Genomic DNA, 22,629 nt, shown 5'->3' with positions numbered 1-22,629 from the left:
TAAATTCCAAACGTAAAAGATTAAGACCCTAAAGTAGTAGAAGAGAGCATAAGGGAATTATTTAGTAACTTTAGAATGGGAAAGACTTTTCCAACTGGGAAATAAGATTCAGAAGCCATAAAAAAAGACAATAAATTCTACCATGGAAAAATAAAATACAAGTTCTCCATGCAATAAATAGTACAAACAAAGTCAATAAGACAAACAATAAACAAACATTGACTTCATCTATTACGGACAAAGGCTTAACTTCCCTAATGTGTATGTTCAGATTAATGTCTTAAAAGATCATCAACTCATTCAAAAATGGGCAAATGAAAAAAAATGTTTTTAAATGGACAAAGGATAGAAAAGTAGGTAAAGAATAGAACAGTAAATATAAAAAGGCTCTTAAACACACAAAATATGTTCAACATCACTCATTTTAAAAATATAAATTAAAACTGCACTGAGATACTATTTTTTTTTTTTTGGCCACTCAGATTGGCAAAGATCCAAAAGTCCAATAACATACTGGGTTGGTGAAGTTTGAAATAAAGGGAAAAAAATTTATCACTGGAGTGGGAATAAATTGGAGGGCTATGAAGGTCAACATGGCAATATCTATTAAAATGACAACTGTGCCTACATTTTGACCCAGCAATTCCATTCCCAGGCCTTTATCCTACAGTTATACCCACATATATGCAAAGTAATACGTGTACAAGATTATTTGTGGCAACGTTGTTAAGAGCAAAAGATAGGAAACTACTGAAATGTCCATTAAAAAGGGACCCAGGCAAGGCAATATTATTCAACAGTAAAAAAGAATAAAAGATCTCCAAAATGTACCGATAGGTTAAAAAAAATCAAAGTATGAGACAATGTATAAAAATGAAGGGAAAGAATATATATTTGTTTTTTGTTTTTGCCGTACGCAGGCCTCTCACTGCTGTGGCCTCTTCCGTTGCGGAGCACAGGCTCCAGACGCGCAGGCTCAGCGGCCATGGCTCACGGGCCCAGCCGCTCCGAGGCACGTGGGATCTTCCCGGACCGGGGCACGAACCCATGTCCCCTGCATCGGCAGGCGGACTCTCAACCACTGCGCCACCAGGAAAGCCCCAAGAATATATATTTATATATTTTTTCAAGTACACAAAAATCTCTGGATGGATACCCAAGGAGTTGGGTCACTAAGCCCAGTTTATATTCAAGGGGAGAGGAATTTGACTCTATCTTTTGATGGGAGAAGTGGCAAAGAATTTGCAGACATATTTAAAAACCACACTAAGTCTTTCTAATCCTAGAATTCTGAATCATGTGAATGAACTACTTATTCAAATATTAACTCAATCAATCTTTTTTTTTAAAGACAGTGACTACCTATGGGTTTCCAGGTTACAGCAGCTTGTTTCCATGAAAAGAAAAGAAAAAGTCAACTTTCTTCAGAATTGTTTTTTGCAACATAGGCTTGATTTCAGCCTTGCCAAAGGTCCTAGGAGAGATTCTTTCTGGTTTCTGGTGGGGGTCCTAGCCAAACCAGGCAGAAAGAGAGAGAAAAAAGTATGTTACATCTTTGCAGTTAGCTGTGTGATAGTTGTTATGGCTCTCTTTATATTCCTTTGTTATTTCTAATATTTCCTCAATGAGCAGAAATTACTTTTGTAACCAGAAAAAAATGTTATTCAAAAATCTATATGTCCTTTAAAATTCACATATTAGTTAAAATTCACATATTTCAGACACTCTGCTTTCCAATGAAGGCCAGCTCCTAGAACAATACTGCATCTGCTGACGGAGTGCTAAGCTGAAGGACGCTCCTTGGAAAGTCTAAATGAGAACCATACCGATATGGTCTCCATTTTGAAAAAGGGAGCTAGGGTGAATGAGTACAAATGTAAGAGGAGAGAAAGCTGAAGTGAGCGTGGCTGGAGAGGCTGCAGGTGGCAGAAAGGAGCCACGAAGAGACCATCAAAGCAGGACCACTGGGCTTCCCTGGTGGCGCAGTGGTTGAGAGTCCGCCTGCCGATGCAGGGGACACGGGTTTGTGCCCCGGTCCGGGAAGATCCCACATGCCACGGAGCAGCTGGGCCCGTGAGCCATGGCCGCTGAGCCTGCACATCCGGAGCCTGTGCTCCGCAACAGGAGAGGCCACAACAGTGAGAGGCCCGTGTACTGCAAAAAAAAAAAAAAAAAAAGGAGGAACACTGGGGGCCTTAGATAGTAAGCACTGGTTGTGTTCAGTGTGTTAGAGATCTTTAGGTAGAATTTAATGATGTTTGGCCATGGAGTGTATGATGTACAATTCTTCTCAATTTCCTTATGAAAGTGTTCATAATTTGGTGTAATTTGTATATATATTTTTTCAGACCTCCAGAAGGAATTTAGCCAAAGAGGAGCCTATGAAAAATCTTCAGCTAGAGAAGGGCATCCCCAGCAGAGTCTGGGGACGGGAAATGGGATGGTCTGGGCTGGAAGTGTAAGCAGGTCAGCTGGCTGGAGCACGAAGTGAGGTGCAGGGAGGCGTAAGAGATGAGGCTAGAAGGACAAGAAGCAGGAGACACCGTGGAGGCGCCTCGGTCCTGTAGGGCATGTGAAATTTATCTCGGAGATTATGCAGAACGATTGAAGAGCTTTAGGTGGGAGTGTCTTAGAAGTGTATCTTAGATCTTGTGGCTGCAGCTGGAGGACAGGTTGGAGTGGTCAAGATTAGAAACAGGGAGACAGATTAGAGTTTTATTTTACAACAAACCTCCTCCAGGTGATGGATGAGGATGGCAGAATAAGGATCATGGTGGTAGGGTGACAGAAACACACAGGTATGAGAACTCTTCAGAGGACAGAATCAGCAAGATACAGTGACTGACGCGATTGAGGCCAGGAGAGAGAAGGGTATCAGAGATGTTCCTTAGGCTTCTTTGAATGGATGTCGTTGACCAAAAATAGAAAAACGAGGAATTTTATATGCCTTGTTTTTCTTTTTGTTTTCTGTTCCTTTTCAGTGGTAGGAAAACTATGAGTTGGGTTTTGAACCTATTGCATTTGCAATATCTATGGGACAACCAAGTAATGATGTCCAGTAGGTGATTGGATACCTGAGTATACAGTTCGGGGAGCAATCTGGGCTGGAGGCATAGAAAACATTAGGAAACAAGTGAGAGAGGAGGGCTGGATTGGGCCTGGGGTATCAGCACAGTAAGAAAGGTGAAGCATGAAGCCCTTGGAAAGGGATGTCTGGAGTTAGAGATGCGACTCTAGGGTTTATAGCTTGCATGACTGGGTGGATGATAACCTGATTGTTTAAGTAAAGCACTTTTAGTTGCAGAAGCAGAGACTCACTCAATTAATCTCAAGAAAATTGGAGTTTATTGGAAAGGTCAGGTGGACTGGAAATCAGACCTGGAGACCTCAAGAAGTGAGGCAGGTCTGGGGGGGGGTCTCTGTCTCTCTCCACCCCTATTTTTTATTGCACATCCTCTTCAATGCCTCAATACCTACCGGATTTATTACCTTTTTTTCTAGGATTAACTAGTCCAAGATTGAAAAGGTCTACAAACATCTTGAAACTGTAAGCAAAATGCTGTATATACGTTAATTTATATATTTCTCAGGGGAGAGAGTCCATAGCTTTCCTAAAGTTCTCAGAATGATCTAAGATACAAAAGAAGCTTCCAATCCTTGTCATCACCTCTCTCTCCAGAGAGAGGCAAGTTTTGGCTTTCCTCAGCCCCAACTCAACCTCAGGCTATTTTTCTTCACTGCTAGATTTATTGAAAGTATAAAATTCCTTTCATTTTCCTTAGTTCAGATTTTACAATTAGAGAATATGATTGGTCCAGCTTTTTGCATGAGGCCAAAGGTGACAGGATTGCTGCACTTGAGTCAGGATGAGCCAGCAAGGGGCAATGACCACAGGGTAGAAAGCAAGGCTGCTTAGGTAGGAGGTTAAGTAAAGGAGTTTTCCTTAGAAGTGATGTGGTCTAGACAGGAAGGATGCTAAGGGCATGGTCTGGGCAGCATGACCACTAGCCATTAAAGGGGAATAGACTCTGTATCTGGCATATTGACTTAGGTGATCAATAGCAAACTGATTAAAATTACCCAGAAAGATTGGATTAATGGATTGATACATTAAGCTGGAAAGGGATCACCAACAGAATTCTAGAGAAATTGTTCCTCACCTTATCTTTCAACACTTTTTGTCAATAAAAACATAGCAAACATGAATTATCAAATTCCAGAAAGCTGAGGATAACATATAACATATTGGAAAACAGACCTCAGTCTCAAAAAGATCTTGGCAAGCTGGAAAAATAGGCCAAATCAAAGACAATTCGATATGGTAGGAATGAATATAAAATATTATATTTAGAATTATTAAAATCAAATACACAACTACAACATCTGGAAGAAGGGGCCTTACTACATGTTCACATATAGCTTCAAATAACCTCAAACCAAACTGAGCCACCGTATAAATTGATTCTTTTAAAAGAAAAAAAAAAAAGAAAGAAAGAAAGAACGACTTTGTATTAATAAAGGTTTAAATGCCCAGGTCCAAGGGTGGTGGTGGTCTGTTCCTTATTGGTCAGGTGGGATCAACATCTAGGGTCTGCTTGCTAAGACACATTTTTACTTTAAATTTGTATTAAGACTTTACCTCTTTAGAACACTTACAGGCTCTCAGCAAAATTGAGGGAAGGTACAGATATTTCCCATAAACCTGCATGTACACAGCCCCTGTTACCAACATCGCCCACCAGAGTGGTCCATGTGTTACAACCCATGATCCTCCATCGATACATCGTAAGTACCCGAAGTCCGCAGTTTAATTAAGCCTTCCTCTTGGTGGTGTACTGTCTATGGGTTTCCGAGGCCACAGTCTGAAAGGTACAGAAAATACAACATACTCTGCCCCTGAGGATGGCCTGCTTGGCTTTCACTTGGATTTCCTCCTAAAGTATTTTCTCTTATATTACTCACCCAGGCTCTATTCACACTGGTCCACAGGCAAATGACCCCCTTCCTCTTGCACCGGCCCAGTTCTAACATCTGACCTCCAGTTACCGTGGGGAGCTCAGTGACCCCTGGACAGTTCCGCTGTACTCCATACTTTGAAACAGACTCTTAAAAGTTCCAGTGCGGGGCTTCCCTGGTGGCGCAGTGGTTGAGAGTCCGCCTGCCGATGCAGGGGACATGGGTTCATGCCCTGGTCCGGGAAGATCCCACATGCCGCGGCGCGGCTGGGTCCGTGAGCCATGGCCGCTGAGCCTGCGCATCCGGAGCCTGTGCTCCGCAACGGGAGAGGCCACAGCAGTGAGAGGCCCGCGTACTGCAAAAAAAAAAAAAGAAAAAATGTTCCAGTGCGCATCCATGACGGTTGACCGTTTAGTCTTCATGGTGTCAACAGCAGCAGGAACTGAGGCTCAGAGTCAAGTCTTAAAGGAAGTGACGAGCGCTGTCAGCGTTCACACTCCACAGAAGGACCCTAAGGGCACATCCAGCCCCTGTCCTTTTCCACTTCCCCTATGAGCTATGCCAACATCAAGTTCCAGAGATCAATTTTTGAATAGTCTATTTTGTTTCCTTAGGATTCCCCCTTTTCATCACTCAAGCTGTCAGCCCGCACCTCCTCTATCCACCAGGCCCCCATATCTCACTCTCTGGTCTTCCCTGTTCCCACCCCTCTTCCCCCCTCACATAGAGTCAACTCGTAACTCATTCTGGCATCAGCCCTCATTCGAGTCTATGATACGTTGAGATACAGATAAGTTTTGGTTACAGTTTGGAAAGGACCGGGGTTTGTGGCCTCGATGGTATGGCTGGCCAGACAAGCTTGTCACATAAATCTGTGTAATCCACACGTCATCAGTGATATCAACTTGCTTCCAAACCCAGCTGTGAATGTCCAAAGATTGCTACATTTCTTTCCACATGGGATGAAATCTAGTCACGTCAGAAGTTGGGTAAACTATGCGTGTGGGAGCCATGTAACCAAAAAACAAAACAAAACCAGACAAAATCCTCCAGGGTCACCAGCTTGTCAAGAGGGGACTCAGACATAAGAAGAAATGACAGCAGTGTCCACTCTGAACTTCCAGGTGTAGACCGTGCAGGGGAGGCAGAGGCAGAAGTGAGGCCAAGTCACTTGGGGGGCAGCACTTAGACGGAGCCAGCGCAGCCTCGGGGGCACCAAGATGGAAAAGCCCAAGTGTGACAGCCAAATGCCTGTGCCAGGTACGCGAGACCCTGCGGAGTGCCCACCCTCCCCCCAACGGTAAGGAGATGAGGCAGGAGCGTCCGGTCTGAAGCAGAACCAGTCCCAGGGCTCTGTGGGGTCCATGGGACAGGACGCTGGTCTCCACGGGCAGCATGTCTAAACCCTGCAAAGTTCCTATGCCTCTCCTCCAGCCTACCAGCAAAGCCAAGTGTACATTTTCAGGCTAGCTAACGATCTATCAGAATGCCAAACCAAACTTCATTTTCTGTTTGAAAGATTTTTCCATTTCTGGCCCCAATGAAAGAGTTGGCAATTGCACCCAGAATTCTTCTCACACATGGTCATAACAATTAACCAAAGGCAACGGTACGCCTTGGGGTATCAGAGCCCCCATGCAACGTGCAAATGCGTCCCAAGGCAGGCCGAGGAGTCAGCGGAGGGGCACATCTGCTCCTTTTCCCTTCCAGAATCATGGCAGCCCTACACCCTGCTCCACGCTTGCCAGGAAAGCAGTGCCCGGGTGACGGGCTGTTGCCAGCAGTGACCGCACGTGACTCCCAGGGCAGCAATCCAGGGCCATCCCCTGCACACCCTGCAACAGTTACATACGTTGAGTCGTAATGCATCTCAGACTTCTGTGGCTTGTGGGTACTTAAATCAAAATCACGGCCCATTCTTGGAAAGCACAATGAAAACTTGGTCTTTCTTAAGGGCTCTATTTAATTGGTCCAATAACATCTATTCCTGAACCTTACACCGTCACCCGCCAAGTCACAGAGGGGACACAGGTTACTCCCTCTGCCTGGGGTGATGTCACTCACGCTTCTCTAGGTCCTTCGGTTCCTCCTGAGCATGAAACCCTGGTTGCTTCCTTTCACAAACTCTCTTATCCAACGTACTATCCACAATATCATTGTCAAGTAATCAAAAACTCTACTAAGATGGGGAATCATTAAAAAAAAAAAAGGTACTGCACAAGCTTTAACTTAAAAACAAATGTATGTTAATTTGCCAGATTCTCCTGGAGCCGATGTGTCTGATTTCCCTCCAACCACAGTCAGCTAGGAAAGAAAGAGAAATCCAACATGCCCACAAATCTGAATTCCTTGACGAATCCTAAGATAGTCCTGTCTCAGAAGTCACCTGAGAGATTAGCTCATTCAACTCCTTTAATGGAACTGAAAGTGAGATAACATATTTTTATCATTTTACAGATAAGTAAAATGAAGTCAGACCAAGGATGTTAGCCAATCTGAGAAAGCCATACCTTAAGTGCCTCCGAAAAGGGATATCAACGATAAATAACGATCTGCTCTCTAGAACCCTAGAAAGCTTCCCGCAGTGGAGGCTCTGAGTGTCCTTGAAGATGCGAGGAAGACAGGAAAGTGAAAACAAGAGGACTGATTGTTTCCAGTCGTGAAAGAGGCAAGATCTCCCAGGCTACTTCATTAGCTGGTCCAGCCAGGCAATTGGTCCCCATCCCCAACTACTAGGAGGTACAGGGGTCTTATGTGGGAGTCAAATGTACATGAGAGGCTCTGGAATCAAGACCATCAGGTATGTGGGAGGACAGGGGGCTGGTACCCTACTGACATCAGGGCTCTAAGTGAAAGTCCACATGCAGGACCCTAAGACCGCACTGCCACCTGGCCTCTCATTCCGAGAAGGTTGGCAGCCATACAGTTACCCTAAGACAGGAAGCTGGAGCGTGACAAGAGGGAGGGTGTGTGCAAAGGCCCAGGGGTTGAGCCAGGGTTGCAAGTGTTCGGGTGGGAAGAACAGTGAGCCATGAGCCCAGGGAGGTGGGCAGAGGCAAAATAGGAACCTTGAACCTTACCTTCCAGGCTAGGAGGGGTTGTTGCAGAGGGTTCTAAACAATAAAATGACATGATCACATCAACATTCTAACAGGATCCTTCTGGCAGCAGGATGGGATCTAAACGGTTAAGGAGGTAAAGCTGGGCCTGTGTGTTTGGGTATAGGCACTGACGTCGACTCCTGAAAGAGAGCATACAGGAGGAGGAGGGGCAGGTTTGAGATGGGAAAGAACACACTGGAAAAAGTAAAACTGAAAACCAGAGTCAGGCAGCCTCTCGCCGGCCTCTTATTCCACATGGCAAGACTCCAAGCCCACAATGTTGCCCCTTAAACTTGCCAGTTAATAGACCGAGGAAAGACCTGAGATATTGAATGTAAAGGAATACTGCAAGTTGAACGGAGCTGTTGCTATGATATTTTCAACCACTGTTCCACCTCTTGCCAGGAAATGTCATTTAATTTGGGGTTAGATGGATTTGCCAGGAAATACACCAGTGTGTAGTAGGGCTGTGGACTAGAGGTCAATTTTACAATTATGAAATAGCTCGCTTTTCCAGAAGCACCGGGCTGTATCTTTAAAAGGCAGCTACTGAAGTGATACCCACACAGACTGTGGCTACTGGGGATACCAGTGATGATGATGTCGGGGGCCGGGGGGGCGGGGAGAAGGGCTCTGAGTACCCAGCTGAGCAATGAACTGGGCAGCTTGGGAGAGGAGGTTGAGGTTCCTCTACAGATGTCATCAGCAAGGACTGGGCATAAAAATTAAACTTGAGCAGCCTCCAGGAGCCTCGGTGTATCCTCCCGCGGCCTGGACAGTTCTCGGGGCATCCATGGTATATACAGAATTGACACTATCCCCAAGAGAGCCAATCCTCCTTTACTCCTGCTTGGCACTCAGGACAACTTTAGCTGGGACCAAGTCAATGATGAAATCCAAATGCCATTCTGGGCTCAGACAGTCACCATGTAGAGGAAGAGTTCAGCAACTCATTTTCAATTCGGAGGCTGAATATAAACGCCAGCTAGTATCTTCAGCTATTCTCAAAAACAGCCCTGCCTCTGATTCGGGCCATGTCTGAAGGGGGCTGAGATCAGGGAGAGGCAATTCCCTTGGCTTGCAAAACTTAAAGGGACACCAGGAAAAACTCAGTAATCAAGATAAATGATATCTTCATGCAATAGTTAAAAAATTAAAATTAATGTTAAAAAATCCGTGATGAACATCACATCAAAAGTTTTTAAAGTGCCACGTTGAGTCGTATGGGAATCTGAAACAAAGCGAAAAACCAGTGATGTCAACTATTTGTTTATTTAAAATTTTGATATGTTGCTCCCAGTGGATTTTTTGCATTAATTTCGATTTTTTTTAATGTATGACATTAACACATTCTGAGTACTGACTTTTTGGTCACCTCCTTAAAGCTGGCACCAGAGGCAAGCACCTTGCATGCCTTGATCTCAGGCTGGCCACGTGGACAAGAATTTGGAGTTTTACACATTTTCTCTCACAGCTTCAGAAACCTCTCACCCCCAGCCCTGTACAGACACACACACACACACACACACACACACACACACACAACGGCATGGAGAAATTAAAAGCTACTCTTTGGAAATGTAAGCAGACATCCTGTTCATCTGCAGAGGTGACAGAGGACATTCTTAAAGAACTTTTCCCATTTATCTTTTTTTTGCGGTACGCGGGCCTCTCACTGCTGTGGCCTCTCCCGTTGCGGAGCACAGGTTCCGGACATGCAGGCTCAGCGGCCATGGCTCACGGGCCCAGCCGCTCTGCGGCATGTGGGATCTTCCCGGACCGGGGCACGAATCCGTGTCCCCTGCATCGGCAGGTGGACTCTCAACCACTGCGCCACCAGGGAAGCCCCCATTTATCTTTTTAAGAGTATCACTGTTCACCTGTAAATGCACACCTGGGATGGGCGTTGGTAACAGAGCTGTACCTCGGGTTGTGCTCACACACAGAAAGGAGGAAAATCAATTTCAATCCCCAAAAGACAGGCTGGCTGGTGCAGGAGGTCATCCAATGCTAGCCCGGCCTGATGGGCTTGGAACAAGATTCTTGTCCTCACTGCTTCGCTGCACATCCAGCGGCGGCAAGGAAGCCTGGAGACTCTCACTCTCACTGGGGAAGAGAAAGACGTGGCTTGTACAAGCCACAGGATAAATACTTTAAACGGCGCAGGGGGAGAGGCCAGCACAGGCGTGTGCAATGTGGAGCAGCAGACTTACGTTTGCACCTAATGCTCTAGAGAAATTGGCCGAGACTAGCTCAACCGGCTGAAAATATTACTGCCGTAATTCTGTCAAGGTCACTTGTCAGGCTGGGTTTTCTACTTCCCAGGGGCTTGCTGCACAGATCGGCCTTACCAAAGGGCCATCGCTCATGGCTCCGTCTCAGGGGACCCTCCCAGGCCTGGTTGCCATTTTGCTCGTCCCTTGCCCAGCCTGGGGATCTGATTCCAGGCATCCGAGGTCCACAGCAGGTACCGGCTGAGCCTGGAGCCTGTGCCAGTGGTCATGGCAGCCCTGAGCCCTTCCAGATGTCTGCGGACTGGGGCCATGTCTGTCACCTCAGAGATTATTACGAATATGTTATTAGAAACGGCGTGAATGGTAACAAGATCCAAGGCACAGAGGGGTGGTTGACCGAAGGCAGCCAGGCTTCTCCTATAGAAGACGTGGGAGGACTGCATCCCTGTCCCTAGGAGCGTACACATTTCTCCCCCATGGGAGGAATAGGGTTTGGTGGAAAGAGCTGGAGCATAGAAGTCAAATAAATCTGCAGACCCAAGTCCGAATCCTGGCTCCACTCCTGAGCTACGGTATCTGGGGACACTATTTAACCTCTCTGAGGTTCAGTTATCTAATCTATAACGTGGGAAAAGCTAATGGATGGAAAGTGCCTGGCGCAGATCTCAGGCTCCTCATGCATGTCCAGTCCCCGTTCCCAGCAGAGAGGCGCCACATACGATCTCTTTTCTCTCCGTCTCTTAACTGGTGCTTTCTTACGCCCAGAATCTCAAGGCTACCTTCACTCCCTGTCTTCATGTTCGAGGCTCAGCCTGGCCCTCTCTTTACCAAGGATTTGGTATCAGGGATAATGGGGCTGGATTTTCAGGAGGAAGAAATAGCCAGATGAACGCATCACCTGCCCAGCGGCCTGATGCTCTAGGCAGGGAGGCAGGGAGGAGAGAGAGAACGAAGCCACATCCCTTCCTCTCCTCTTCTCCTGGGCTCCTATCTAGTCCCGAGGATCTGAGAAAGCAAGCCTAGCCGTCCACAGCCAGTCAGTTGGCTGTGATCCTGAGCTAAGTTGCGGGGAAGGTGGAGACAGAGACGCAGGCTCTGAGGCTGAAGGAGAAGGCTGGACATTTGAAAGGGACAGTATGAGCCCGAGGCATGTAACGCTGACACCAGCTGGGGTGATCAGGAGGGAGACCCAGAGCCAAAGCAGAAAACACAGAAAATTTTTATTTAAACCAGAAATTCAGGACTTATTTGTTGGCTGCGAGAAAGGTGATTCGAAATTATGAATGCCCTCCCAAATCTAAGATACATGACTGCCAGCCTCAGTAGTCCTCCTGGGAGAGATTATTGGGAGACTTTAAATCTGATGGGTCAGGCAGGACCTTTCTGGGATGAAGAGTCTCAGAGAGGAAAAAGAGTCTGCTCCAGCCTCGGATGCCCAGGTGGACAGGGATGCCTCCTGCAGTGACAGCTGAAATGTGTCAAAGAAAAAATGATTTCTGACACTTGCTAGAGACGGTAAGGCTACTACAGTGGGGGGTTGTGGAAGGGGACAGAGACCAGGCTTAACTCTGACTCTAACAAGGACAGTGGGGATTCATAGTGAAGGAGCAGAGTGAGGGTCAGTGGATGAAAAACTCTAAGGAGAGACATCGTGGCTATGGGAATTCTCTTTTTTTTTTTTTTTGCGGTACGCGGGCCTCTCACTGCTGCAGTCTCTCCCATTGCGGAGCACAGGCTCCGGACGCACAGGCTCAGCGGCCATGGCTCACGGGCCCAGCCGCTCCGCAGCATGTGGGATCCTCCCGGACTGGGACACGAACCCGTGTCCCCTGCATCGGCAGGCAGACCCCCGACCACTGTGCCACCAGGGAAGCCCGGGTATGGGAATTCTTGTGAGAATGACTCGACAGAATTCTTGCTGATACCAGCGTGATATCAAGGGTAGTCAGACACCAAAGGTGGGGAGTTTTCACTAAACTGGCTTTATAGGATTCTTGCTCAAACTGGTTTCTACAAGGACAGAGAAGGAAGCCCAAGGTCATGCCTAGTCCAGTCGAGGGCTCCCAGGAGGTTGATTAAAGTTTGGTCAAAGGAGAGAGTCATTGACAAGTGCCTGGGCCCGGCTAGGGGTTTTGGCTAATGGTAGGGGGGCAAGATATTTCTGAATGCAGCATTGGGAGGTAGAAAGTGCCCCAATTCTAGGAACTGAAAGAAATTGCAATTAGCTAACTTCTTATTTAGGGAGATTTTATTGACGAGAGAGGCCTTTCCCATGTTCATGGGCCCAACAGCCGCAGGAACAGCGACAAAGCAACAGTCTCCTGAGACCTAAGCCACAGGTATGGGAAATGCAGTTGCAGAACCAGTCCACCAGGTGGCAGAGTGAGAGCGGCATGGCCAACCCAAGAGGAAAACATGATGGTGGCCAAGCGCAATAGTGGGCCACTCAGGACCCACAGGGTCTGGGTCTGTGTTTATTACCAGCCATATCTGGTGGGGGAACTCAACGTTAAAATATTTATATTTTGATCAAGGCTGTCACTCATGCCTTTGGTTGTGTGGAGCCTGGGGAAATAAGAAGTTACACTCAAAACTTGTTCACATTTGTTAAAAAAAACAAAATACAAAAGAAAAGATGACGATGAACCGTTTGGCAAGGTTGTTTCTTTTTGGGTAAATAGGAGTTGACCCATTTAACTGGGGCTCAAAGATCACTATCAAAGAAGGTGAGGTTGTTGACTGCTCGGCCCAGTCTGATAGGAACAACTTCTGCTTCCTTTCTTGACACTTCTTGGATCCCAGCCTGAGGAAAGGACTCCGCTGACAGCTGGAGCCGCCTCCAGGGGTTTCCCAGCTCCAGTGCCCTGGATGTGGGCCCTGCTCAGAGAGCACAGGCAGACAAGGAAGCAGCTCCACTGCCCACAGCAGTGTACTGTGGGCACTCTGTCACCCCCCCAGCTCTGAGGGACCCTAGCCAAGGAGGAAAGGAGAATCTTGGGGGCAGGGCCACCCTGAGGCTACAGGGAGAAGGAAGCAACTTCTCCTCAAACCACAGTCCAATGGCAGACTCCGTTAAGCAGGATCTTTCAACTGGGTCATCTCCCCCAGCCTCTCCCTCTGCCCCGTCTCCAGCTTGCCTATCCCACCTTATCCACTCTCCACGGGAAGGAAAGCTATTTATTGAGCAGAAGCAAACGCTACTGATAATACTGTACATACTATAGAGCAGGCTTTGAAACAGATATTAACTCATTTAATTCTGACAACAAACGTTTGAGAATATCATTACACCCACTTAGCGGATGAGTAAATTAAGGCACTGAGAGGTCAAGTGACTTCTTTAATACCGTAGAGATAGTAAATGACAGAGCCTGGATTTCCATTCACATCTGTCTGACTCCAAAGCCTGACATGATTGTATTGTTTTATATGTGTTGCCCATCCCAGGACTGTTTGTATTTTTTAAAGGGAGCCTGCAAAGGGCAAGACGAAAGACGAATACAACAGATGATCTCTTGCCCCAAATGTCTGCAGCTTCACCCATGACAGATTAATTTTCCCAGTGTTTGGATCTTATTTTTCCTTCTTCTTATTTGTAGGTTATTTTTGCCTTTTGCTATCCTTGATCGGGCTTCAAATTGCCTTCCTTGTTTTTCTTTCTATGTCATTACAGGGATGAAGAAATGGGATGTGTTAAATGAATTTTCACAATTATAATTCAACATGTTCCAACAGGACTGACACGCCAAAACATCTAAGTGGCTAAGAACCATCAGCGGGTGCCAGCCCAGAGGACTAAGTGATGTCACTGCTCACCCTATCCTCATCTCCATCGTCACAGCCCAATCTCTCCAGAAAACTTTCCTTCGTTTATTACAATGGTGGGATGTGTCTTTAAATAAACGACCATTTTAATGATCCTGCATTTGCAACTTCCAATATTTAGACTATTGTATTAATTTCCTAAGGCTGTTGTAACAAAGCACCTCAAACGGGTGGCTTAAAAGAACAAAATTTATTCTCTCATAATTCTAGAGGCCAAAAGTTTGAAGTCAAGGTGTCAGCAGGGCTGTGCTCCCTGCCAAGGCTCTAGGAAGGACTCCTTCCTTGCCTCTTCTAGCTTTGGTGGTCGCCAGCAATCCTGGTCATTTGGCTTGTACGCACATCACGCCAATCACCGCCTCTATCCTCATGCGCCACGCTTTTCTGTGGCTGCATCCAGATTGCCCTTGTCTCAGAGACACAGCCTTCAGAGTCAGGGCCCACTCTAATCCAGTATGACCTCATCTTAACTTGTTACATCTACAAAGACCCGATTTCCAAATGAAGTCACATGCACGGGTACCGGGGTTAGGATTTCCAGACATCTTTTCAGGGAGAATGAAAGGATGCCATTTGCAGCAACAGGGATGGACCTAGAAATGATCATACTAAGTGAAGTGAGTCAGAAGGAGAAAGACAAACAGCGTATGATATCACTTATACGTGGAATCTAAAATATGACACAAATGAACTTATTTACAAAACAGAAACAGACTCACAGACATAGAGAACAGACTTGTGATTGCCAAGGGAGTGGTGGGGGGGGAGGGATGGAGTGGGAGTTTGGGATGAGCAGATGCAAACTAGTATATGTAGGATGGATAAACAACAAGGTCCTACTGTGTAGCACAGGGAACTATATTCAATATCCTGTGATAAACCATAATGGAAAAGAATATGAAAAAGAACATATATATATATATAACTGAATCACTTTTGCTGTACAGTAGAAATTAACACAACATTGTAAATCAACTATACTTCAATAAAATTAGTTTTGTTTAAAAAAAGGTATCTTTTCAGGGGACACAATTCAACCCACACCTACTTTTTCCCAAATGCAAGGCAGATAATAATCGATCATAGGATTTTCTGCTGAGTACCCATCACGGTCCTTCTCCAAGTAGCTGTCCTGACGACACTTCCAAGCAATCAGAGCCAGCATTTCAGGTGGGCCTGACTTGCCCTCATGAGTCCCACTGAAGGGATGCGTCTGTAATAATGGCAATGAGTTTGTCGGGGAGATCGTGCCGGAGCCCCTCAAGCCCAGGGCAGGTGGCTGCCTTATGCAGGAGATGGGTCCTGCTGAGGGGTCGCCCTGGACAGCCCTGTTGCCAGACCATCTCCTTCTTGGTCAAGCAGGTACCATGAGACGTGACCATAGCCTTAAATTCACAGAGGAAAGGTCCCACTGCTTTTTCTGAGTCCACAATCCACGTGCACTGTAGCATGGCCTGGTTCCAACTTCACTCCAGGCACACATTTCTCCTCCCTCCACCCCCTGCAAATTGGAAACAGTGATACACAGCCATCTCGCAGGGCTGTGGGGCAATTTAATTAATGTTTATAAAGCACTCTGAGGTCTTCAGATGAAAACTGCTGTGTAAGTGCAAAATTATTATTAGTTCTCAGCCCCCTGTCCCTTGACTTCTGACATGGGCTTTTGTTGTTCCTGAATGGGAGCTGTTTATGGTCTGTCCAGCTGGCTCTTTCGGGCACATAGGCAAGTACATACACATTTGCAGAATTTTTTTCCCTTTGAGAAAAGCATTCCAACTCTGTGGGATGTCTTGAAGCTTTTCAAGGTCTGAATGTCTCCCTACTTGTCTCTACTGAGTACTGTAATCTACAAGAGTAGATTGTAAACAGGCTACTTTGGAAAAGAGTCAGAGGGAAAAACGGTCAATTTGAAGAAATGGCCCCTCTTATAATGAAGACTAAAATAATATCTCCTTCTCATGCAGAATCTAAATGAATCACTAAGTGAGCTCTGTCTCCCTTGCCCAGAGGGATTCTGTACGGGTTTATGCATTGAAAGGAGGAAAGAATAGAAGATTTGCTTTCAGTGCCCAAGTTTCGCTTCCTTCCTTCACTCTAACTTCTCAGGAACCATGGAAACCAATACACCCCACCTAGATGATGTTTTCCTGCTAGTCTTTGTTGCCTAACTGTGCACTTGCCTGAGATCCCTTGGGGAGAATGAAATAAAGAAGTGGAATCGAAAAAAAAGATATGTCTGCAAGTGAAATGCCTTGTCTCTGAAGGACAGAACGGGGCTCGAGTGTAATTCATCAAGCTCTGGGGCAACAAACAATGTCATAAGGCACCATCTTCCTTTTCTCTAAAACGTATTCATACTCATCCCGTGATACCCACACACAACCGACTAGGATCCCTTCAAGGTATCTTTTGGATTATCTCAACGCTTGGTTAGCAGGGTCTGTTAGTCAACTGCTGGAAGATTTTATTTTTAAAAATCACTAAGGAGCAATTAGTTAACACGTAATCAGTTGGACAAAAGTACAGGACCAATGAAAGATGCAAACGTGCTTTCCCTTTCGTTTTCCGGCCTGGGTAGGGCCCGGCCCAATGGCCATCCCCGCTTTCCCGGGACAAGCGGGACGGTCCATCCCGGCACCCAACAGGCTGGGCCAGTAATAAAAGTGAAAATTCCAAAAGATAAGGATGGTAAACCAAAGCAGTTTGCGTTTGTGAATTTCAAACGTGAAGTTATCTGTTCCTTATGCCATGAATCTGCTTAACGGAATCAAACTTTTTGGAAGGCCCATCAAACTTCAGTTTAGATCAGGAAGCAGCCATGCCTCACAGGAGGTCAGTTTGTCATATTCCCAGCAGCATGTTGGAAGTTCAAGCCCTACTTCCACGTCTCCTAGCAGGTACGAAAGGACAGTGGATAACATGACTCCATCAACACCGATAATTCAAAGATCTTTTTCTTCTTCAGAAAATTTTCAGAGACAAGCAGTGATGAACAGTGCTTTGAGACAGATGTCCTATGGAGGGAAATTTGGTTCTCCACATCTGGATCAATCAGGATTTTCCCCATCAGCTCAGTCACATAATCATACTTTTAACCAGTCTTCAACCTCCCAGTGGGGCCAAGATACACCATTATCACAGCGAAAAGTCGGACAGAATTCTCGTCCTTACGTAGTGGATAGACATAGCCGTGAACAGTATTACACTGACCATGGGTCCGACCATCATTACAGAGGAAGCAGAGATGATTTCTTCTATGAAGAGAGAAATCACTTCATGGCTGGAGCCATGACTATGATAACAGAAGAGACAGTGGTAGCGATGGAAATTGGCACTCATCTCGACACTAAGAAGTGTTAAAAGGATGTTTTCATAGGGTCATTCTAGGCCCTTTTGTTAAGTTGTTTCTGGGAATGTTTTCTTAAAAAAACTCTATAGAACAGCTTTACAAGTTGCCACATTTCTTTATAAAATTTTTAAAACCTAATTGCAGTCCAATACAGAAATGAGAAAAATTGTGGTTCTAGTTTTATTACATAAATAACATTTCACCTCAGAGTTTTAAGAAGAGGAAAGGGTTTTATGCTAAAGAAAGTGCCACAATTCCTAATCATTTTAGACAATTGAGGAAGGGATGTATTTTACGGATGACTTGTATTATGAAGCAAATATTTTAATTATCTGTTATCTTTTTGTGTATTGCAAGAAATTTCTTGTTAGGGAACCAGATTTTTGGTGTATATAATGGAAAACATTCAAGTTGATAGTCTGAAATAACTCAGTATTTTGTTAATAAATGAGAAAATGTAAATTCAGTAATTCAATTTACTAACGTTTGAGAAAACCTTTTGGTCAAGTTTGGGGATTAATCATATTATTTAACTTCTTAGAGAACTTAAGTGTAAGTTCTATGACACGATCTTGAGTTTTACGGTAAGTAAGCATACAAGTATACATCTGCACACGCTACTTCATTATAAAATTTTAGAATTCGCTCATTAAATCATGTTCGATGTATGACTGAAGTCACTCAGGAAGTTAAATATCTCTAAATGTATTTTTTTTACAGTAAAAATACAGTGTTAATGTAAATCTTTTTCTGGAAGAACAAAAATGTAAATGCATAGTGAGATAAAAATAGTAAAATATTTTACTGAAAGTATTCTTTTTTTGGGAAAAAAGGTTCACGAAACCTTTAGGTGCTGCCTCCATCCTCAAATTTCTAAAATTTTAACATTTTCAAAGTCCAAGGACACATTTTATTATGGAGATTGTACAGGTTTTTTTTTTGTTTTTGTTTGAACATTTGAAAGAATTTAGTCTAAAACACTTTGATTTAAACATTTTAAAGTCTTGGGGCTTCCCTGGTGGCACAGTGGTTAAGAATCCACCTGCCAGTGCAGGGGGCACAGGTTCGAGCCCTGGTCCGGGAAGATCCCACATGCCGCGGAGCAACTAGGCCCGTGAGCCACAACTACTGAGCCTGCGCGTCTAGAGCCTGTGCTCCGCAACAAGAGAGGCCGCGAGAGCGAGAGGCCCGCGCACCGCGATGAAGAGTGGCCCCCGCTTGCCACAACTAGAGAAAGCCCTCGCACAGAAACAAAGACCCAACACAGCAAAAATAAATAAATTAATTAATAAACTCCTACCCCCAACATCTTCTAAAAAAAAAAAAATTTAAAATCTTGTTTAACAAAACTTTTATGTATCAATATGCCGTTTCCCTTTCATTGTAGAACTTGTTTATAAAAATTCATTCCTTGAAAAATTTGGATCCTTTTCAATATTAACTACAACATTTGTACTATGTTGCTTTTTAATATATTGAAAACAAAACAAAACAAAAATGAACAAAAAAGATGCAAACGTTTGCTATATCACTGTAAACACAGGAAAACGAAATCAAAAGAGCACAGATGTTTCCTCAGTCAGCCAATCGCTGATCAAATGTGATATCAAGTTATCTACAGGGAAAACAAGGAATATTCTGCTGGGACAGGGAAGTTGAGGCAGGACTGGGAGTAAGGATGTATAAAACCAGGTTTAATCATGTAACGTCTATGACTGTCCTCTTATAATTATTCAGAGCCCTCTTAGCTATTGTGACAGCTGTGACACATGGGAACCGTTTCTGTGGTCTAAGATGATTATGTTCTGTAAGTTATGTAGGGGTCAAGATGGAAGGGGTTGTTTCTTTCTTTCCATTCCATTATTTAAAGAAAGGAAAGGAGAACTAAGTAAAAACAAAATCAGATACATAGATAGATGATACATAGATAGATAGATAGCTAGATATGGAGATAAGGGGAGAGAGATATCAGCTAGGATCATAAGAAAACCCAAGACTGAAAATTGAGAAGACAACATGTAGAAACCAGCTTGTTTCCATCCCTCCTTTTCTCTTCCATTGATGCTCTGCTTCTTTGGGCTTCCATCAGCCTCTTGGATGGCCTTCCTGCTTCCTGTCTCCTCCAGCTCTTTCATTTCATCCTTCACTTTATTTTCCTGGTTATTGTCCTAGAAATGGATCTAATTCTATGGCTCCGCAACTCAGAATCCTTCCATACTGCCCCGCTGTGCAAATTCTCTACAGTAACTTGTCCATCTTCCATCATCGCCTCCTTCCTGCTTGGTCGGGGCTGTGGGTGCCCTATGCCTACAGAAACTCTCATACAATCCTCTGTTCAAGTGCGCTCTCTACCGTTTTACCTTAGAGATCGTGCCTCTGCCGTTCCCACCACCCCTGACCATTACTACCACTCAAAATCCTGCTTCTCTCTCAAGTCCAAGTTCAAATGGAATTAGTTCTATAAATCCTTCTAAGGTGCTCCTAGATGAATGGGAACACTAGTCCTTTTTCTGTGTTCCCACTATCTTTGAATAATTCCCTAATGCTAAGTAAAACAAGTAGCTGTGCATATGGCTCTGAGCTCATTTCTCCTTCCACTAGATTATAAGCTCCTTGAAAGGAAGGACCGTACCTTGCTTTTTTTGAGTATTACACAGAGTGCCAGAGTGAATGCTCAGCAAATAACCTTAGGCTTAATTTCATCCATTCAACCCACACACAGAGATTACAAAAAGGCAGGTGGTAGAATTTTAATTTCTTATGCAATTTAAAGTTGAAAATTAGAAAAGAAACCCATCTGGTCTTGAAGAGATAACAAATAGCAATAATAGTCTGTGATCAAAGAACTGATTAATTGTATCTTCCCAACCAGTTAGATCAAATCTGGGTCTCAGGCAATCAGCTGAAAAACGATGAGAGACACTCGTTGTTGAATTAATCAAATAGCTCCTAAGATTTTTAGGCCATTGGGTATTTCACATAGGAAAGATGGAGAATTAAACGATTTACCAGGTAATGCAGCCAAATAAAGCTGCCAGTGAGGAAAGAGTCTGGGAACCAGACTGAATTTTTCTGAGACTCCCAATCCTACTGTGCTGTGGGGTTGAACATGAGTCTCAAGGACTCTCTGTGTCCAGAGGTTGCTGTGCAATCTCTTCTCCTGCAACCCCAGCAAACTATCAGGCTCTGTTGGGTTCTGTGAGGCTCAGTATTTTCTATGATGAAATCTGCTAAGAATTACTATGAAAACAAAACCCACAGGCCTTCTTTTGGGAGAACGTGGAGCTAATATTCATGTCCCTGTTTGTGTCTTGGGACATCCCAAGGTGAAATTATTATAACCGTAGATCTAATTCCATAGACAAAGCAGAGCTCTGAAAACAAAGCTCTCCCTGCCAACAGAGACAAAGAATAAATATGGTCCATAATCATCTACCTCCTCTGAAATACCTTGAAAGGCTTCAATGACGGCAGTGGAAAAGCAGCTCACTGTCCTTGATGAATTCTGCCCTTCCCACCCTGACCCTTCTCTCTCTCTCTCTCACCTGTTTCTCTTACACACACACACACACACACACACACACACACGCACGCACGCACATGCACACACACACACACCTTTTCTTATACCAAAGACTAAGTATGAATGTTGAGTCTACCTGATTTCAAATTTCCATCATTTTTTTCAGTTTAAATCAATCCAAACTGATGAAGGGCACCCCCCTCCCTGGCCTCTCAGGTACTATAATTCTAATGACCATGAAGCACTTGGTTTCATCTTGTATTAATCCTCTGAAAGCAACATGACTCTCCCACCAAGTCAATTCTGTTTTTAACAAAAGCACTTTGTCAAATATTCACTGTCCTTGCCACTTTCTCTGCTGCCTTTTTCTCTTTTTTTGTTCTCAGGTTAATCTTGTTCTAATGTTACTATTTGCCAGATACTGGGCTAGGCTCTTAGACATATTATCTCATTTAATCCTCACACAAGCCTAAGAAGCAGATACTATTTTTATTCTTATTCTGAAGTACCGCCAGCTGCGGCTTAGAGAGGTGAATCCCCTGTCCAAGGTGGTAAAACTTCTAAGTGGTGAAGCTGGGCGTCAAACCAGCTAAAAAGTCTTGAGTTCTTCGTTACCGTGCCAATGGTCTCGCCAGCATTTTTGGTAAAGCATTTGAGGATGGAGTTGATTCCACTGAAAGGGAATCTATAGCTTTTACAGACATATTACGGGCATTCATCTTCACAAAGAGTCATTTTCCAAAGTGGATTCACCTATAATGCTTTTATAACTATTACAACCACCAACCACTTGCACTAGATTGTTCTTACCATTGGGGGAGGGGAGGTAATGGAACTATTTGAGAATTTTGAGTGAAACCCCGTGAATCCCAGGTACAGAGCCCCTGACTCTACACATCCTTCTGAAGTAGAAACCGTCCTCCTTTCCATCCCTCCCACCTATGGTCACGCATGTGGTCAAGCTGATCAGGTACTGCCTGGTGGCAAGGCAACTCGAGGATGGATTTGGGAGCATCTCTGGGAAGAAGGGGACGCCGTTTCACAGACGTCTACCTGCCATAAATGCCCCCCCACACACACTCAGAGGAAGGACTCAGCCATGCTTTCAATTCTCGAATTTCATCTTGGGTCTGGTTCTCAAACTAGTTCACAGACATACCAGCACTCATCTCAAAGTCTTACGAGTAGTTTTAAATATAAAAGAGGAAAACACTCCCTCTTCACATGCATACATTTAATACCATGAAAGCTCTGACAAAGAGGCAAAAACACCAAACTTGGCATCCCTTTTACTCCCTAATATTAGCATGGGCAATATTCTCTTCGGAAAATAAGTAGGGAAAGGGCCAAGTCTGATAAGAGAAACCCGACAATTGCCAGAATGTCAATGGGACATCTGAGAACTCCCTTCTCCCCGTGGCCTGGTGGCCCCTGAGTGTCCGCATCTTGGAGTACTTTTGGCCGGTGCTTCAAGAACAGACCACTGAACTGGCCTCACTTCCCCAAAGGAATTCATACAGAAGACTATGGGAAAGTGTCCTTTGTAGCCTTCTTTGTTTGGAACGATGGAAAACATAAAAAATGAAAAGCATTTTCTCATGCCCAGAACACCACTGCAGTAATAAGGATAACGACCTAAAGGAG

At 44.6% G+C, this 22,629-nt stretch overlaps 1 pseudogene; it reads left to right on the top strand.

Annotated features, from left to right (window-relative positions):
- Window positions 1–9,606: 9,606 nt before the first annotated feature.
- LOC101340095 (RNA-binding protein 7-like) lies at window positions 9,607–17,463 on the top strand (annotated as a pseudogene).
- The last annotated feature ends 5,166 nt before the right edge of the window (window positions 17,464–22,629 follow it).

This window comes from Tursiops truncatus, chromosome 10 (assembly GCF_011762595.2).
Source record: "Tursiops truncatus isolate mTurTru1 chromosome 10, mTurTru1.mat.Y, whole genome shotgun sequence".
NCBI lineage: Eukaryota > Metazoa > Chordata > Mammalia > Artiodactyla > Delphinidae > Tursiops > Tursiops truncatus.
This window is presented reverse-complemented; position numbering and strand designations above follow the sequence as displayed.